The 10220-nt window shown below is 34.1% G+C and overlaps 1 pseudogene; it reads right to left on the reverse strand.

The window, feature by feature from the left end:
• Positions 1-9504: 9504 nt before the first annotated feature.
• LOC105291799 lies at positions 9505-9854 on the reverse strand (annotated as a pseudogene).
• Between the last annotated feature and the right edge of the window lie 366 nt (positions 9855-10220).

The raw sequence follows: 10220 nt of genomic DNA on the forward strand, positions 1-10220 counted from the left end.
AGAGATGTCTAGAGTTGAATCACGAAAGCTTCCCTATTTGGTTGGAAATAAAGTACATGTAAAGCACAGTGAGCAACATTAACAAAGTTGAAACTATGGTGATATATATTGAGAGCAGTGATGAGACCTGTCTCACTAGAGTGATAAATCTTTTGTAGGTGATTGTTGGAGAAAAGTTATGATGAATTCAGATTTCTCAGGAGACTTGCATAACAAAATAAGGAAGGTGCATTTCTTTTAAGAGACATCAAGAATATCACTGAATATTAGGTCAAAGCAAAAGAATCTGGCAAGACATTGCAGGAGCGAGTGTTTAATATGAGATCACACACCACACACAAACACACATACACAAAGTATAAAAAAAAGTATACTCTAAAAGAGCAAGTTTCCTCAAGATACTTGAGGAACCTCAAAAGGTTGCTTAGGCTATGGAGAAGGAAAAATTTGGAAAGAAAAGAAGCAAAAAGAAGGCTATCAAATTTGGGAGGAAAAGAAGTAAAAAGAATGTCATCAAATTATCCTGCAGAAGGGGCTGTGTGCTCATTTTCTTGACCCATGTTCTTCACATAGTGATAACATATCCTAAGTAGGTTTCCATAATATGAGAGTAGAGATACCCATGGCTTACTTTTTTGGAAGAGATCTTCCAGCAGGGGGAACTCCAAAGCATAAATAACTATGTGGTGTGTCTAAGCAGATAAGGATCTAAATTTCATCTAGTTACCTGTAGCTCAGCTTGATTTGAAGTAAGAAAATAAATTACTATATGGCTCAGAGTGGCAAGTAATTAACTATGAAGATCTAGGGCCTGGAAGGGAATTCTGAATTGCAAAAAGAAATGAGGTAGCAGCGACAGTTTTGTGCTAATGACCAAGTACCACTGAGACAAGATTTTAGGTCTTCGAGGATAGATAATGATTGAGGACCAGGTGGGAGTTCCTTGACTCTGGCACTTTGGCTATATTTATATATTTTTTAGCTTGCATACAAGTACAACAAATTGTATGTGCATGTGTGTATGTGTGTGTGTGTGTGTGTGTGTGTGTGTGTGTGCTGCATGCATGTGCATGTAATGCAAGAGGTGAAGAGATGTGAAGCCAAATTATATATCTGTCATTGTAGAATGAGAATCTGTTTAAAGTATAAATATGGTTATAATAGAAAGACAAAGGTTAATTAATATTTATTCCACATACATATAGCTCGTTTGATTATGAATTCTGGTACCTATTTGGTGACTGGCAGTAAATTCTCAATAAATGTTTGTCAATTAAATAGAATTATTGGTTGAACTGGATGAGGTCTTACATTTTTTTTTTTGTCCCAACCCCCACCTCTATCCCCCATGCATGAGCAGAAAGTCCCTCCCCTAAGCTCTCCAAAGAGGAAGTGTGGACAGTCACATCACAGGCCTCTCAGGCCTGACAGGCCCAGGCTTAGGGAGGCCACCAGTATATGGAGTGGGTGGTTCCTCAATCTTCGCTCATGATTGGCAGGTCCAAGGCTCTTACTCCACCACAGCCCCCATACTCGCGCATGCGCAGAAGGGCCCTCCGCTCAGCTCTCCACAGAGGAAATGTGGGGTAGTCACCTCACAGGCCTTCCAGATAGGGGTGGTTCTCTTATCTGGTTGGCTCCCTTTTTTCTGTGGTGGGTGTTGCCCTGAGTCCTCATTTAGAGACCCGCCTGACACCTGGCAGCACAGAGACACCACCTGGCAGCACAGGGACACGGCCTCACTTCGGATCTAAGCCCTCTCAGTCAGCACAGTCTGAAAGAAGGGGGTCTTATATTTTCTGACATCCACTTTAGGCTACCATACTTCCTAAAAAAATAGTAGAAAATTATGGAATTATATACCTAATTGGGTGCGTAGGTCATTTTTTCTCTAAGTTGGAAAATAGCTTTACATCTTTCCTAAATATACACTCTCACTCCAGTCCAATATATATTTTAGTTTATTTCCCCTCGAAAATCCTACTGAGTTGAAAACCTATAGTTATTTGGAGTTTCTTCAATATACAAAAATAAACGGATGTTTCTTCAATATACCAAATGAACAAAGATTTTACTTAGTATTCAGTGACCACAGAAGGCATCTTAACCTGTCTCCATAGCTATGTATTGAAAATACACAAACCTTCAGAGTTAATAAAAAATTTGAATGTATGTTGCAGTATTACATTTGGAAATATGTGATTATTTTAAGCATTTTACATTGACCAAGCATGTGAAAATCAATGTTTTCATCATTCTTAACAGTTGGTAGTTTTCACAGCATGATCCCATGCTAATGGAACCTTGACTTGCACAGTGAAGTAGAAACTAATTAGTCTGTGCTAAGGGTATAATATATGGGTAATATATGTATGTTAAGTGTGGATTCAAGTTTATACATAATTACATAAATATGAAATATTTTAATGTATCTTGGAATATATGAAAGCAAATACAGATTTACTGAATTAGTTTTAACTGTATTATATTAATTAAAAAATATAATTTTTAATTTTTTTTTTGGTTTTAGAGGTAATTAGTATTTATTGCAGAAAAATTGGTAAGTAAAGAAAATAACCATAACCATAGTCTCATGATCTAAATATTCTGCAGTATTTCTTATGGTCTTTTTCCAATGAGAAAACATGTTTGATCTGACCAGACTAAGATGGAGACAAAACTATTCAAAAATTCATTTCTCTACTTTAAGCTCTAGTCCACATAATGCGAGGGATGAGTTTTGGTTCATAGCAGACTGGTTCCTTAATCATTCTCCATTTTCCCTCGTTCCTTAATCCAAGTTCAAATCCTTCATCCAAATAAATCTGCCTCAGAAATTATTATACATATTCTGTTTTGTTCTAACATCGTATCATTTTTCTTGATTAAAAATGAATGTAGCATTACAAAACCTAAATCCTAGAAATGGAATCCTAGAAATATAATGTTGCATGTTCCTTTCTCTTTGGTTTGATGCTTATGTCTTGTAGTACATCTAATATTGGTAAGCTTTTATGATTCACAGATACCCAGAGATTTCTCTGACTTCTGCGTCTAGAAAAGCACCTCATATATAGTAGGCACTTAGTAAATATGAATTGACTGTATCTCCTTGTTAGATTATGTGATTGTTGATGTCTTTTTTTAGGCCATGAGTTCATTACCAATTGATTTAACCACAGACTATACTATAGATCAGCTGAGGATGTAATACTGTTGTGGCAATGGCTCTATTGTGAAATTCTTTATGGTTTTCCTGATTTTTGTTTATAACTTTGTCTCATGTGTTCTGTTATCCTTTTATTTTTCATCCAAAAATCAGAAATAATATCTCTATTGAGATTTTCCATTGGTATGCGTAAGCAACTGTTGCTTAAAACTATTTCTTTTAGTTAATGAAACATTGGACTGTAGAAGCTTCTGGAATGAAATAAAATGGCTTTCTTTAGACTGATAGAAATACCCTGAGGCTTTCTGCTTATTTTAAGAGAGTATTCTTCAGCAAAGTTTGCTCTATCAACAATTAGTGTCTTCTTCATAACTCTTAAATTATTCATTAATGCAAATCCAAAAATCTAATCACTTTATTCTCCACCAAAGTTGAAAGAAGAAAATTAATGCTATTTATTTCTTTAAAACACACTCTTTGGTTCTTTTAGTCTTAATGTGTTTGAATAATGATAAATATAATTTTGATATGCCAGGTTTCTGTAGTAATTTAATTTTCTGAATAACAAAAGAAAGATGAGGACAGAATTTTCCTTTTATTTATTTTACTTCTCAGAGAGTTCTAACTGATAAACTGCATCTGCTGTATACATGAATTTCTCTTTGCTGGCAGCAAAAATTCTTCTAATAGCTTTATATTCATTCCATACTTGTACATTGAGTAGTTTATGGTATATCCTTAACCTGCATCTCCTCTCCTTCTTTGCCCCAGGGCTTCATAAGCAGAATAAAAATAAGGCTGCAGGTCTCCACTTATTACTGTGGAATCATGGCTACCATCTCAAAGCATATTCTTCAAGGTTACCTTCTGGCCAGTGCTACCTTTTTGTGTTCTGACTCTCTTAATCAAGGAAGAAGAATCAGATATTAATGATGGTTTTAACTATGTAAAGCAGTGTGTGTGTGTGTGTGTGTGTGTGTGTGCACACGTGTGTGTTTAAAGTCTTATAGAAGCTGTTTAGGAAGCTGATCATGTTCGCCTTGGTGTTCTTAGTCTGAAGCTTAAAAGCAAATTTACAGTGTTTCTCTACTAATAGTACGCAAATTAATGGCAGTTATGATTTTTAAAAAAATCTTATTGCTACTGTCTTACTGCTCTTGTTTTTCTTTAGCTATGATGCATAATTTCTTGTAAACTGTGTCAAAATCTTTTATGGAATGACGTAGAGTATAAATACAGATATATACCTAGACAGAAATTTATACATAGGGCATACTGAGCACCTCTGCTATGGTGGCAGAATGACAGCTATTGGAGCCCTTCTGTAAATTTTTTCATTCAATAGGAGGATAATGTGAGTTGAGAGTAAGACAAAGCACATTAGTGTACTTTTCACATATAGGTAATATGTATTATTCAGGTGTGGCAGAGAAAATACCATACAAAGGTTAAGCAATATAGATAGCGGATAACAAGGTAACTTTCTAATATTTTGTCATCTATGTATAGCTAAAACAGGGAAATATTTATATTTAAAACACAACTAACAAGAAAAGATGAGAGTGTAATTGTAAGTTTACACAAGTTATTCCCGGTCATGTGACCCAGGCCTAGCCAATTCAAGAATTACATTTCAGCTGCCATAGTGCTTGGCTCAGGAATAGGTATATGACTTATTCAGAACCAATGAGAAGCAATCGGTATAGGAGACCCAGTTATGGAAGAAGCAAGACCCACTTCTGGACATTTCAATAAAATGAGTAATAAATTCCTTGTCCAGAGGTTAAGCAGTAAACATTTATTGAGTCTCTAATTTAAAAAAAAAACATGTACCAAATCAAGGTCACTATCAGTGACCCTCATGATGGCTTAGACAACAACTCGGTAAAGCATTCTGTAGTCCTGACTTTGTGCACAGCTGCAGGAAGGTAGTCAGGGACCTCAGGTGTATCCATGTAAATCACAGATCATATAATCTTTAAAGAAGCAATTTACATGGTCTGCAACATAAACAATGTGCCCTAAAATTTGTTAATTTTATGACCTGTAGAAAGGCCAGGTCCAAATGATTAATTTTAGAACTCAGATAAAACTTATTCTAATGCTCTATTCAACGTTTTTATGGGAAAATACAGTTTTTGCAGCTTGGTGGGGATAGTCAGTTAGGTCATATGAGTTGGCATTGTACCGACATTTTAACGGAAATCAAGACTCTCCTTTTTTTTCCAATAATATTCAGATTTCCATATTTTTATGAAAGACATTAGTCCTTTGAAGTATAGATACTCAATTCGAACAATGCAGATGAACTCTCAACCTTTTCTTTTCAGAGAAAGAATGTTAAATTTTTGAGGTTTGACAAGAGAGAAATTTTTAATAAGGAATTATCTGCAAATAGATTTGTGTTAAAACAATTTTATTGACCATTTTAGGGTCTAAAAATACATTAAGCTTTTAATTGTACGACATTTGCTAGTAAAGGATTGTAGCATAATTGTTAGTGAGCTTTCAGAAGGGTTTCTTGCAGATAATGTTTGAATAATCTATTGCCTAAATTTGAATAATTTATGCATGAACCAGTGTAGAGTTATAATTGCAATAACAATGTTCACTTCAGTAGCAATGGCTTACATTTGAAGTTGGACGTCAATTACACTGTATAGCTTAGTCTCTGCTTTTCATTTCATTTTTCACAAAGGATTCTGAGTAAAGGGAGATGGCTCAGAGCTTGACAAAAGTTACCCAGTGAAGTTTTAAAGAGTTTTTTCCTAAAGATTCTTATTTTATTTTATTATTATTATTTTTTTATTTCAAAGTCTGAAATCCAATCTTGCATGCTTCTGTGCCATAGAGATAAAGGAAGCGGCTGAAAGTGCCCCTGGTTGGACAGAAAGGACTTTTCTACTTTTCTTCTGAAGAAGCAGCTGCTCTCATCAATAATTTCCTGAAGCAATAGTCCTGGAGTGTAAACAATATTTTATACGGATGACAGTGGAACAGAATATGTTATTACTGAAATTTGTGCACTTCACTGTGGAGAATGAATTAACCCTGTGTAACACAGCATCAAATACATTGCATTTTCTGAATAGAATGAAAGGGTTAAGAGTTTTTATATAATAGGAGTCTCTGAATCTAAAAGAAACAATACAATGATTATATTTTCATAAATATATAAAAATTTCATATCACATTACATTCTAAGCAATTAATCCTACTAATCTTAGTGTTTTGCCAATCAATTCAAATGAATTTTGTAATGTGATGCTGAATTTTTGCTTTCTTGAAAAATTTTAAAACTACTGAAGTGTTGAAGTTTTAGAGGGCTAATTTTCTTTATTTTAAAAAGATGTCAATGGCCCATGAATTATTTTTGTATTTTCTGAACTCAACAACCAAATATTTATAAACACTTTAATTAGTTTGATCAAAATTAAAACAATTTTAACTGTTTCTTGAGATCAAGTACTTCCATGGAAAACATTTGTAGCTAGAAATTTTAACATGTATTTTCACTCATTACAATTATCAACAGATCCCTTCTCTCCAAATTTTGTCTATTCTTGCTATAAGATTTAATTTTTTTTTTTTACCATTCTCATTAAAGATATTCTTAAAAGGGGTAATGACTAGGAAACCGAGTATATAAAATGAATTGCAAAGGCAGAATAGTTAACTCTTCCATCACAGATACCCTAACTTATATTGAGTTGTAGATTCTTGAACTTATACCCAAGTGAGAAAGGAACCGTGAGTTCATTTAGTTCTGTCCTCTGCTTCTAAGCAAAATAAAGCAGTACAGAAATAATGTAGGTATGTTTTGGAAAAAATCTTGACATCAGATCGAATCGTACAGCCTTTTAAAACTTTTTTTTTTGTTATAAGCCTTACTCTCAGGGAAGTATTTCTGCTATAATTTAGATCAATTATCATTTGCTACCCTCTAATTTCTAAATTTACTTTTGAGATTATCAAACCCCTCTATTGGGATTACTGAAAAATTTAAATATTAAGGGTATAATCAAATATTTATTTTATTGTAAATGTTGTTGAATTAAAAGAAGTTTTATATTTTACTCACTGGAGAAGAATATTGTATTGCTATTTATTTCAACTCCTCTTTTCAAGTGGGAATAGAAAAATAGACAAAATTTGGTAATCACAATTATACCTTATTAAGTAAGTTTTACAACTAATATATAGTTCCAAATATAGATAATGATTACTTTTATATGAAAATGTACACTGTAAAATACAAATTCAGTTGGCAATATTTGTTTTTAATATTATCTTCTTGGTTAGAACAATCAACAGAGATGAATTTAGACCATAGTATTTACAATTGGCTAATTACAAGTGGCACAGCATGGATTTTATCAATAATAATTTTGACTAATAACATAATAATGTAATCAACATTGGAAGATTAAGTGCTTTACCTATTTAAGAGAAAACTTGCTTTTCACATTATAGAGAAATAGTGGACTGGAGCATGAACCCTGTAGTTAGACCATTCTGCCACTTAGTCTGTGCTGTGGCCTTGGGCAGGTCGCGTTGGAAGGTCTTCCTTTCCTAATCAGTAAAAAGTAATTACCTGAGAGGATTATAATTTTTTTTATTATATTTAAAAGGGCTTAGACTAGCACCTGGCACATAGTGAACACTCAATAGTATTTGTTATTATTTATGGTTTATATGTAAGTAGATAGCATTATTTTAGGTAAACTTACCTATTTTTTAAGTAGTGCTCTCTATTTGGAAACACTGTGAGAAATAGCAATTTTGACAAAATTCTATAAAAATTATAGTCTAAATCTTTCACTGATTTAGATGGTTCTTTTTCCCCCAAATTACTCTGAATCAGTACGGTTTTCCATTGTTTATAAGATATCAATTCATGACCAGGGCACAAGAGGAAAGAAAGCACTTTTGTAAAAAAATTTGTATATTCAGTATATTAATTTATTTCACTTACTTGTTAATTTTTATAGAGGATCTACAATGATACATGTACGTGCAATGTAAATACATATATATTCGATACGTAAATAAGTAATATTATATATAATTAAATATATCTTATACATTTAAATTGTATAATTAAGATTATGTATATAATTTAAATCCTCTCAATGAATTTGTGAAGTTGTCATATTCTTCTATTATGATTGAGGAAAAAAGAACATAGAATGAGATTAGATTAACTAATATATGACAATACTGGGATTGGAATCTGAGCTTTTCCGCTGTGAAACACATGCTTTCTCCCCAAATACCATACTATCCTTATAGTGAATTTAGGGCAGTGATACATGCTGTAACATAGGATGACAGTATGACAAGACCAAAATGTCAAGAGGGTTAGAGTTTGAATTTACATTAAATGACTCAAATATCAATTTTTTTTATTTATTTATTTTATTTTTAGATTTTGACATTTGAATTTCTTTTGAACATAGGTCACTTTTTGCAAGCTAGGTAGCAGAATCAAACTAAGGCAGTCTACTCCTCTAGGGATACGAGCCAATTCTTAGAATATTCAGCAGAATGACATAACGCAATGTGTTAACAACGGGGTTATAAACTCTAAATAAAAACCACTTATCTACATTTTTCCTTAGGAAACAGGCAAAAGTCCGGTCCTTAACAGCATGATATACAGAACATCTTGACTTAAATTACATGCTGGCCTACCTATTGGTGAACCAGATCAGAGCTGTCCTAGGAATTGGTGAACAGAGAAAATATTTACATTTTGAAAACTTGCTCTAATGTTTAAAAAATTCCTAGTTGCTATTAATAAGAAAGTAAGTAAAAAAATATATCAAAGATGCACCCAAACTGATATTTGATTTTGCCAAAGTCTTCCACTAGAATACGAAGTATAGGGAATAAGATAATTAGATATTTTCAAAATAGATTACCTAGTAATAAGAAATTTGACATACTGCATTCTTCCATTTGTCACAAGAAAAAACTGACATGAAGACTATTTTAGAGAAACGCTCAACTCTAAAAAGGGTGGTGGCAAGAATACTTCCCACTACAGAATAACTTCCTGCTTTTCCATACAATTAACATTGCTATTCTTCCATGATACAGGTTCATGAGGAAAAACTTGTCAGGAGCTTTTGCCAGAGCCAGTAGATGAAAAATAGAGCATGTCCTAATTAACTAATTGTAAGCTCAGTTAACATCTTTAAGGATGGACCCATAAAACCTGGCCATTGTTTTGTTAAACATCTGCAAATTGTGGAATTCCTTAGCCCTTAGCCACAATATCTGCTAGATGTTTTAAAGCTGGGCTCACTCCCATCTGACTCTTCAGGAGGGTGCTAGTCTCGAATGTCACCATAGCAGTAACCCAGTAGCCTTTGGATGTATAGTAGGCGATGCGCAAGTGGTAAAATCTTGGCAGAAACACCAGGATGCCAAAGATCAGGATGAGAACAGCCTGGCCTGCTCCTCTTTTGCTGATATAGCCTGCTAGTGGGAGGAGGCCTACCACGTGAAAGGCATCAATCAAAAATAGCACTGTAGCAAGCGCAATGGGTCTTATATGGGATCTTAAGAGGGCTTTTCTTAAACTGAAGGTCAGTGTAGCCATCATCTGTGCTGGGAAGCCTTGAGCATTTTACTTAATACTGGGGATTCCAGTAGCCAGGTTGGTAGGAGACGGCATCATAACACACTGACTCAGCTACAGTCGGAGCGCCGCTCCAGGCCGCCTGTGCCGGGACCTGTAGCTCAGGGCTGGCCCCAGAGACTCCTAAGCCCTCCTGGTTCGCCTCACCTAACCCCACCCCGCCCTGACAAGCTCAGACCTCAAATATCAATTTTAAAAAATAGCAAATGAGCTCAATAAATAACAACTGGCAGATTTTTACTATTTAACAATCTTGCTGAGGTTATATGGTTTCTGAGTCAGTGTTTACCAGCTATGCTGTATTTTAAATCTAAATTATAATGATCGAACATATTATATCATTTAGGAATGCTTGAACAGTGCTTTAAGAACATCTAATGAAGAGGAAATAGGGCATTCTACATG

This window comes from Pteropus vampyrus, unplaced genomic scaffold, assembly GCF_000151845.1.
Source record: "Pteropus vampyrus isolate Shadow unplaced genomic scaffold, Pvam_2.0 Scaffold2, whole genome shotgun sequence".
In the NCBI taxonomy this organism is placed as follows: Eukaryota; Metazoa; Chordata; class Mammalia; order Chiroptera; family Pteropodidae; genus Pteropus; species Pteropus vampyrus.